Source organism: Psammomys obesus, unplaced genomic scaffold (assembly GCF_907164565.1).
Source record: "Psammomys obesus unplaced genomic scaffold, mPsaObe1.curated_primary_1811, whole genome shotgun sequence".
In the NCBI taxonomy this organism is placed as follows: Eukaryota; Metazoa; Chordata; class Mammalia; order Rodentia; family Muridae; genus Psammomys; species Psammomys obesus.
The window spans coordinates 2394919-2404385 of record NW_026596463.1 but is presented as its reverse complement, the minus strand read 5'-3'; the positions used below and the strand labels follow the sequence as shown (position 1 = coordinate 2404385).

At 47.6% G+C, this 9467-nt stretch overlaps 1 protein-coding gene across 1 annotated transcript in view; it reads left to right on the top strand.

Moving 5' to 3' along the window:
• The first annotated feature begins 8717 nt into the window (after nt 1-8717).
• The window catches only part of Sv2c (synaptic vesicle glycoprotein 2C), a 194868-nt gene continuing 194118 nt past the window's right edge, over nt 8718-9467 (top strand). The window contains exon 1 of the mRNA XM_055598424.1: nt 8718-8754. The gene's annotated coding sequence lies outside the window, so the exon portion shown is untranslated. The remainder of the gene's footprint in view (nt 8755-9467) is intronic.

Sequence of the window (9467 nt, the reverse complement as noted above, 5' to 3'; positions counted from 1 at the left end):
GCTGGCTACTTCAGAGCCAGCTCTCAGAGCCCACAGGAGACAAATAGTCTGTTGCTGTGGACAATCAGAATCAGCCCCATATCCCACACCTGGGATCATAAACCAAAACTTCCACAACATGGAGGATTAATTGTTTTCCAAAGGCATTTAGGACTTCTCACACGAAGGCACAATGTGTTGGTTTGGGTACGGGGGGCTTTTACACTGTTCATGGTCTCATGCCCTTGCCCTCACAGTGCTGTTGTGCTACAGGAAATGAAGCAGAATTATTCATAACCGCACTGGTACGTGATGAGCTCTCTATACGCAGTTGGACCTCAGAGTGTGGAGCTGGGAAGGTCATAAATGCACTGGTTAAAGCAGCGTTTGAAATTTCAGGCAGTGTAGACAAGGAAGTTCATGAGTGTAGACAGGGAAGGGAGAGAAACTTAGTGTGTCTGTATCCAGAATGAAGGCAGAACAATCAGGCTGGGAACGCTTGCTTGAAGCACCAGCAGGAAGCCTGGAGCAGATCACAGATGGCTTTCCTTGGCCAGTGGGTTAGTATCAGTTAGGATTTGGGTGTACGTAGTTCACTGGAGAACTACAGTCAGCAGAAGAGGATGTAGGGAAAGAGGAGAAAATCACTACGTGATGAATTTGTAACAGTGACTATTGTAGACAATTGGGACCTATCCCACTGACAACTTTCTGAGAATATTCCTCAAAACTGTTTTTCCATGCATGAGGACTCCAACGTCCTTGTTCTTGTTGTGTGAAGGTTAGATAGCTTTCTGTGCATCCCTGAGTAGCTGAGGACAGAAACAGCTGTCGACAACTCAGCACTTTGTCCGTGTGATGGCTGGGCTTGAGGGAGCCCGCCCTTTCCGCACAGCTAGCTCTGGTTCAGTCACTGAGACGTTTGGGTTAGGCAATTTGGCTACTTGTAATTGTGCTTCTAGCTACCTCCAATCAATGTTACCCCTGCAATGCTTTGTGTGAAGGCTCTGTCTTTGTCTGCCCAGTCAGACGGCAGGGGCAGCTTTCCCTCTCTTCCCCATCATCTTAGAAATAGCTGAACATGTTTGCAATGACAAGTTAGATGTTATTCTAGACATGCAGATAAATGGGAACAAACTATAGAACCACTATGTTCTATATTGCCACACACACACACACACACACACACACACACACACACACACACGGTGCAGCCCTGAAGAGCCTTGAATGCTCTTGACATTCACCTTTTCCCTTCTTCAGAAGAGAATTTTCTACACATGAAACTCTGCCTCTTTTTACCAAAGAAACTCTCTTGTGGGCATTTTCTCCACTTCATTTCCACCCTAGCAAGAGAGCCCAGTGACACACTGCCTTACCCTCTGAGATACCCATTTGGATAGAGGACTCTTAGATTTCCCTGAATCTTTCTGGGGAGGCTTTTTTTCTTGTTCATTTGAGCAGAAAGATTCTCCCAGAACTTGGATGTTCATTAAGCCAGTTTTTCTCATTTTCAGCCTTCCATCTGGACTACAAAAGTTCCCCTTCTGCTTGCTGAGATCCTGAAGCCATGTTGGCTTTAAGCAGTTATTTCCAAATGCTTTCTATGATCCAGGAACTGTGCTAGATGCCTGGGATATGACAGATGGACACATCCGTCTTGTTTTCCCAACAGAAATGAACTTCGAAAAGAAATGAACTTTACAGAGTTCAACTCAAATTAGCAGGCACTGCAGTCTGTATTATACAGTACTTTTATTTGGAGCTGTGTATGGGGAGTATAAGCATAAGAAAGCTCTCTGTTAGGAATGACTCTAACTTAAGATAGATATTTTGAAAATAAGGCCAAGCGTGGTCCAGCAAAGGAAGCAAGGCTGTTCTGGCTGTGATACATCAGGCTCCGGCCTTATTATTATTTAAAATTGACTTGGTTCTTTTGTGTGTTTTATCATTAGACTGATTCTGCTCTGTGATTACTGGGAATTTGAAAAGAGTCTATGTTATGTTCCTACATGTAGATGTTTCTATGTCGAGATATGTAGACAACTTAATGTCACTTACAGAGCAGTGTCTAAAAGCAGAAACAGGACTTTGTTTCTTCAGTTAAATTTTCAGAGCTGAAGAAACCTTCCTTCAACGCTCTCTAAAAGTCCTCCATTCACATTCCATTGGCCAGAATTATGCAATCAGCTTATGCCCAAAACTTCCACGAGGAGGGAGAAAGGATTACATACATGACTGAGTTGGACCAGGCAAGGAATAGTAGCATGGGACATGGAGACATACACCTGCAATCCCAGACCATGAGAGCCTGAGGACCAAACATTCTAGGTCAACTTGAACCATGTAGGAACCACCATGCTACCTTGGGCTACATAGGTCAGAACCAGTGTAAAAAAATAGAAAGATAGAAAAATTCATATAAAATCAGGCCATTCCCTAAAGCACATAGCCAGAGTGGATCTTTGCTGTGGGAGTCCAGTCTGGGCTAGTTTTTCCCAGAATTGTGTAACAGGAAGAAGACAGCAGTAGAGTCTGGCGATACACTGGGAGAAATAAAGAGCGAGCAAGGGAAGCCACTTGCCAAGAAGACTTGCCTAGTAGGGCTCTGAGGGCACTGTTACAGGACACACACACCCTCGCTCACCACCCCTGGTCTATCCAGCCGCACATCTGTACTTGAATCAGTGAAAGGATCACTTTGAAAGAAGTGATAGCCAGAAATTCTATGTAGAAGCTTAAAATGAAAGCATATGTGTTGCGTACCTATTTCCTTCTAATTTAAACAATCTCTTTTAGGGAAAGCTGAGAGAATTGTAGGGGTCAGGAAGTGACTGAAATTTAAGAGGCACAGGAACTCATATAGTTCAAAGGTTCACAAGACCGCACCCTGAGATTACACAAACTGTAATGATTGCTGGATCCAGAGGAGTTTTCACTTACGGAGCTGCCTGTGACCTGTGCAGGGAACTCTAGGGCTTCAGCTTTCCAGAGCCATCATGTGTGCATCACATGTGCTGAGGTGGCTTGCCATGACACAGCTGCTTTGACGTGTCCTTACTCCCATCAGTGAACCCAGAAACCCACGGGCTCACTAGACCAGACTTCAGTGAAACCACTTATGTGGTCTGTCATTGGTCCTGTTTCTGGGGCAGATGGGTATTTGCACCTCCCCTGGAAAGTCACAGAACAATATGCTTCACTTTTGTAGGGCTTTGGTGTTGTTTTGTTTTGTTACTAATATTAAAGGACCTTGCTATTGAGAACAAGAGATCAGTAGCCCCATGTCCAGAAGAAAGGCATAATTGCTGGTCCTACAGTCACAGAAGATGCAAATCCTTTAGACTTTCAACCATCCTTCCAAGGCAACCTCTTTTTGGTACACACATTACAATTACAATTTTATTTGTTAGTATTTCATTTATTTTTATCAGTTATGTGAAATAATGCATATATTCTTTCCCCCTTGATATCTACTGTTGAACCACTAAACTCCAAAATGAGCAGTTCTGCGTCTATTTGGAAGTCATGTTTGGTTTTGCCATGAATATTTTCTGAATATTCACATCCATGAATATTTCAATCCCTTTTGTGAAACAGGAAAAAAAATGATTTTATAATTCTGCATAAGACTATATAGTGAAGTATATGAGACCTCGTTTTTAAAAGTGAATCCCTCAATCAAATCAGGGAAGTGTAGGGTGTACTTATATATGTGAAAACCAGGATGGGTGCTGGGAAGACAAAGCAGAGGCTGACAGAGGTTGGAGGCCTCTTCAAACATGATGGATTGTTCCTTACAGTCTCCTACTCCTTGTAAGTGCTTTTAACCTTTCTTTAGATTTTTTTTCTTCAAGTAAAGCAAGATTTATGGCCACCATCTTCGTCTTCAAGCCTGCAGATTCTTCTGGCGCTCCTGCATGCTGATGTACTTACAGTCCATTATCATGCTTTCCTTGTTATCTCTCATTGAAAACCTAGTTGTGGGACGTTTTGGTTTCTAGGATGTAAGAAGGCTCCTCCAGAAAGAATTGTTCCCCCATTACTACCAGCAAATACAAAGTACATGCCTACCAGCCATGTATTAAACTGGTGTCATGGTTTTGCATTTGTTTTAAATGTCAATAAAAATAACAGAGTTTGAGGAAACAACTAAATACAACTTGCATTCACCTAAACTTTCTTAAATAAGTGTTTTTTCCGCTACTCCATGTCCACATTCTTTTGACTTATTCAATTTAAAGCAACATATTCAACAATCTGCAATGGATGGTAGAGAGAGTTATATTAATCTCTGGTTTCCATTCTACTTACAGTGTAAGCCTTTGGAGCCCCATTATTTGGACCTTACAAGTCTTTCAAAGACACATATGTAAGGATTTTCCTAGAGGGTAGCACTATTGGAAGGTGATGGCACCTATAAAAGATGGACCTAGTGAGAGCCATTGGGTGACTGCCCCAGAGAGGACAAGAGCCCTGGACTCTTCTGCATTCACTTGGCTGGATCACGGTGAGGTGAATGTTTCTGGTCCACCTCATGTATCTACTGTGGTGTGCTGCCTTGCTATAGGCCCAAAGCAAGGACAGTGGGCCATAGGATGGACTGTCATGAGCCATGAGGCAAATAAACATTTTAACTTCATAAGTTGTTGAGTCTGGGCATTTTTTGTGACAGTGGCAGAAAACTGTTAGATTTGATTGTCCAAGTCCCAGATTTTGTTTTGAATTCTTCTAACTCTTGGGAAGGTCACCTACCATATTGCTTTCAAGGTTTTATTTTATTCTATTTTATTTGAGACAGGGTTTCACGCAGTAGCCCTAGCTGGCCTTGAACTTGCTAGGTAGACCAGGCTGGCCTTTAACTCACAGAAATCTGCCTGGCTTTGTCTCCCAAGTGCTGAAATTAAAGGCATGCACCACCACACCCAGAATTCACGCATCTCTCAAAAGAATAGGAGGATAGATATTTGAGAAATGAGCATTAGAATGTTATCATTTAGCAAAACCTGAAGAAATAGTGGAAAAATAGCAATAATTATCAATAACTATTTTTTTCAAACCAACCTAATAGTACATGCCTCTCTGTATTTGTTTTGCCAAAAAAAATAATAATTTAAAAAGCCTTTAAATCTATGTTGTCCATTAGAGGAAGTCCCAGAACAGACTGCTTAAGTGATGTAATAAGCACACAACCGGACTACAGAAAACCAGGAACAGATGTGTTTCCTACCAAAAGTAAATTGCAAGGAGAGAGAGAGAGAGAGAGAGAGAGAGAGAGAACCAAGATTTGGAGACATATCAACCATTTGCAGTGTATGGTGCTTTGTCTGTGTCTTGGTTCTAACAAACTGAGTTTTGAAACATTATAATCCAGTAAGAGGAGAGTAGAAGATTCCATTAGAATAAGAAGAGAAGAGTAGATTGCATCAGTCATTTGTGTGTTAGATGGCGCAGCCAAAGAGCTCCAGGGGCTGGCTAGGGAGGAAGGGACAGAGCATGGGGTCAGAATGTAGATGTAAATTGCACTTGAGACTCTGGGCTGTTTGTGGTAATGGAGAGGAATGGCCATTAAGGGTTTGATGAGACAAGCATTGGGAGACATCCCTGGGGAAGGATGGCTGAGTGCAGTAAGAGGATGTGTTGTAGTTAGATTCAGACTCCTGATGGCAGAGAAAACAAGTGGAGAGGTGTTGGCTTGTGGTCCAAAAGTAGGGGCTCTCTCTAGATTCCCTGCCATGGGAGCCAGATGCTGCTCTGAGCTTGCAGGAAGCATCATAAAGGAGCCTTTGGGAAATTTTCCTCTATTTAAAGGGAAATTACAAATAATCCTTATTCTGTGGCCACTGTGTGCTGGGCACTGAGGTTCTTCTTGTGTATACCTAAAAAATAACTACAGCACATGTACATCTATTTGTTGTTGTTTGTATGAAACCAGTTTTCAGATGCAGAGACAAATCCTTGATGCTGCTCAGGCTGGCTTGCTTTTTAACACCACATAAATAAAGACCCTGTTGAAGAATGAAATTCTTGTTTGACAGGAAGGTAGTGACTTCAAGAGAACTGTGGTTTGTGGATACAGATAAACATCTAACTGCAGAGGCTCCTGTGAGACAAATGTTTTTGTTTGTTTGTTTTACAAATGCTTTTAGAAGAGAGAAAACATGGAATGGATAATACTAGGAAGTAAGAGTGCTGGCTCCAAGAGTTCAGGCAGAGCCAATCGGAGCTGCTTTCCCGGGACAGGGCCATCATCACCATAGGGAATCCTTCCCTGTATCTCAAAGACATAACGTTTAAAATGCCATTTCTAACTCAGCTCTGCCTTGGTTAGGAACTACAAGAGTTGTTTTCTTCAAATGCAGCAAGACACGAAAATCCAGAGCTAGAAAGTCTACTCACCTTGTGAGAGTCCACAAACCTCACAGAGATTGATTTAAGGATGTGGTCAAATACAACGAAGTATGCTGACCATTTTTAAAGTTCATCTCACAGTTCTCTATTCTTCTATCACTTGGAGAAATGGTGAATTGCTCTGCAATTCAGTTAGCAGCAGGTCCTCAAACAGGTATCCATAAGGGCAGAGAATAAATTACTAGTACCTCTAGCAGAGACACCTGTTGGGTCCAGATAAGATTTACATTTTTAGATTTTCACACTTGTGTCCATACTGCTGCCGGAGCACTCCTGTGTACCCTTAGTACCCTCACATGGTAGCAACATAACATTTTAGCCCAAATGGTTGTTTCATTTGTTAATTAAGAATGCACAGGAAGGATTTCCCAGTGAGTGTATTAATTTTAATGCCATCCAATAATCTCACAGCACCACAATAAGTGGTGCAAACAGCAAAGCATTTAACCCAAAACAGGAACCAGACAGGTTTTCAAAGCCCACCCAGGAAGTGTAGGCTCAACAGGCCCTGAGAATCCTGAGTCTCAGAATGCCAGAGCTGCATTGCGTCCTGAATGGTGGCACACATGGAGCCCAGCAAGCTGGAGTTACTGCACTGTCTCTGGCCATCCACGTGGTCTTTCTCTTCTCCCATAACCTGTCATAGATTTCTTCTTAATGTTTTCTTTTTATTTATTATTGATTACAATTTATTCACTTTGTATCCCGGCTGTAGACTCCTCCCTCATCTCCTCCCAGTCCTACCCTCCCTCTTCTCTCCCTATGCTCCTCCCCCAGTACACTAATATGGGAGGTCCTCCCCCCCTTCCATCTGACCCTAGCCTATCAGGTCTCATCAGGACTGTTTGCATTGTCTTCTTCTGTGGCCTGGCAAGGCTGCCCCCAATCCCCACCCCCACCCCCAGGCTGATAAAAGAGTCAGCCACCTAGTTCATGTCAGAGACAGCCCCTGCTCCCCTTACTAGAGAATACACATAGAGACTGAGATGCCCAGGGCTACATCTGAGTAGAGGGTCTAGGTCCTCTCCATGCATGGTCCACCAGCTTCTTTAGCAGGAGCCTCCAGCACCTCCTGGCTCTCAGAAGAGCCCGACTGCTCTTCTCCAGCACGTCCACAAGCATTTACCCACCTATTCTGTCGTGCAGGGTATTTCTTCTCAAGGAACACATTACAGGGAGAGACTGCGACTTCCGCCCACTGCAGCCCGCACTGGCCGCGTTTTGTCTCGCTCCGGGTCATCATTACAAGAATAATGTGGTGGGCACCTGCCTGGGGGGCCCTTCCAAACCACACGTGAGCGCGGGGCTGGCAGGGTCTACTCATGGGGATGCCTGGCTTCCCAAGGCGTCCCTTCCCTGGGTTACGCCCTGCCCTGCCAAGTGTCGGTAGGTGCTTGGGTGTGGCCTCTGGAGGATGAATATCAGTTGGTATAGTCCAGCCTCCGCACTTGGGTGAGGCTGAGGTTGGGGTTTCTTACCCTCTAAGGCATTGCTGGGAATGCAATATTCTGGCGGCGTTCTCTTTTCTTTCTTTTAAAATTATTAAGTAAGTCTCCCAGTCGTGGCTGCCGCCTGACTCTCCCTGGTTTGGACACCACACACACACACACACACACACACACACACACACACACACACACACCACACCGCGAGCGAAGTTACTTCTTCTGCGTCCCAAGTTCTCTTTGGACTTGTGTGCCAGCATGGAGACCTAGACTGCCTAATGACTTATGGAAAGACGAGTCAAAATTAATCAGTCCCCGCCCCAGACACGGAACAAAAAGCCCTCCCTCCGCAGGCACTGGCCTCCGGCAACCAGCAATTTCCCTGTGCCTTGCTGGACCCGGCCCGAGGGGTGGCCAAGTGCGCAGTGCACAGTCTCACCGGTGACTAACCCAGCACGAGCGCCCTTCTCCTTTCCTCTGCTCCAAACTGAGCCCCGACTTCTCGAAAAGTACCTGCCGCTTGGAGCCAGGCGTGACTCCACGCCCCCTCCCCGGGACCCCCACCGCAGCGGCGCCCCCGCATCACCCCGGGCGCTCGCCCAACCTTCCACCGCGCCCTCCTCCCCCGCGCGCCGTCGCCCCCTCCCTGCGCAGCGCTTGTACTCCCGCCACGCCGCCGCCCGCCACTGCAGCACCGAGGGGAGGAGGCGGCGGAGGAGGACCGCAGCGTGGCAGCCGGGAGCCACCTTCCCGCCCCTCCTCTCGCCGCCGACTCGCTCCGAGGAGTCACCAGTGCGCGCGCCGCAGGACAGAGTGGCAGACCCGGGCGGCCCCGGGCAGCAAAGCGGAGGGGCGCCCGCGCGGCGACGGCTGCAGTGCAGACGCGGCTCGGGGCAGAGGCTCCCCGACGGCTGGAGCGGTGAGTAAGGAAGGAGTCCCCCGCAAGCAGGACGAGAGCTCGCTCTCTCCTCGATTCCCCCTTCTGGACGGAGAGACCCAGCGAGGCAGCCGGAGAACTTTTCGCAGCCTCCCAGAAGCGCAACTGGCGCAACTTTGCGGGCTCTGGCCGGGGAGAGCGCCCGCAGGCGCGGAAGGCTGCGGCTGGCCACCCGCGGTGGGGTGGAAAGGGGGAAATCTCCCCGAGGCGGTGGAGCGACCGGGTTAACGGGCTGGGGCAGGTCAAAGGCGCGTTGTGCCCCGGATTCAGGGGCAGGTGTGTGTGGGGGGGGGCAGCGGCAGGCGTGGGGGGCTGCTCCTTCGGGCGTCCTCGGTTTCTTTATGGGGGGCCGGAGCGGGGGGGGGGTCTTCAGGAGGCTCAGGAGGGGAGACTGTTGGAAGCAGGCAGCTGGGAGCGCCTGCCACCGGCGAGCCATCGACCGCAGCCTCTGGCTCAACTTTTTCTGCGGGGGAACCTTCTGCAGACGTGCGGGCGGTGGGAAAGCCCGGGGAGCCGCGGCCGACTCTGCGGGAGGCGAACGGCACACCCGTGGGTTTTCCAACTCTTCCACCCAATCCCCACAGCCCGCCGAGGAGCCTCTGCGCGCCGGCAGGGAGAAGGCTTGCGGCGGGGAGGCGGGGAGGCGCGCCGCGGCCCTTTGTAAGAACGCACGCTTCTCTCACGCGGCGCCTCCA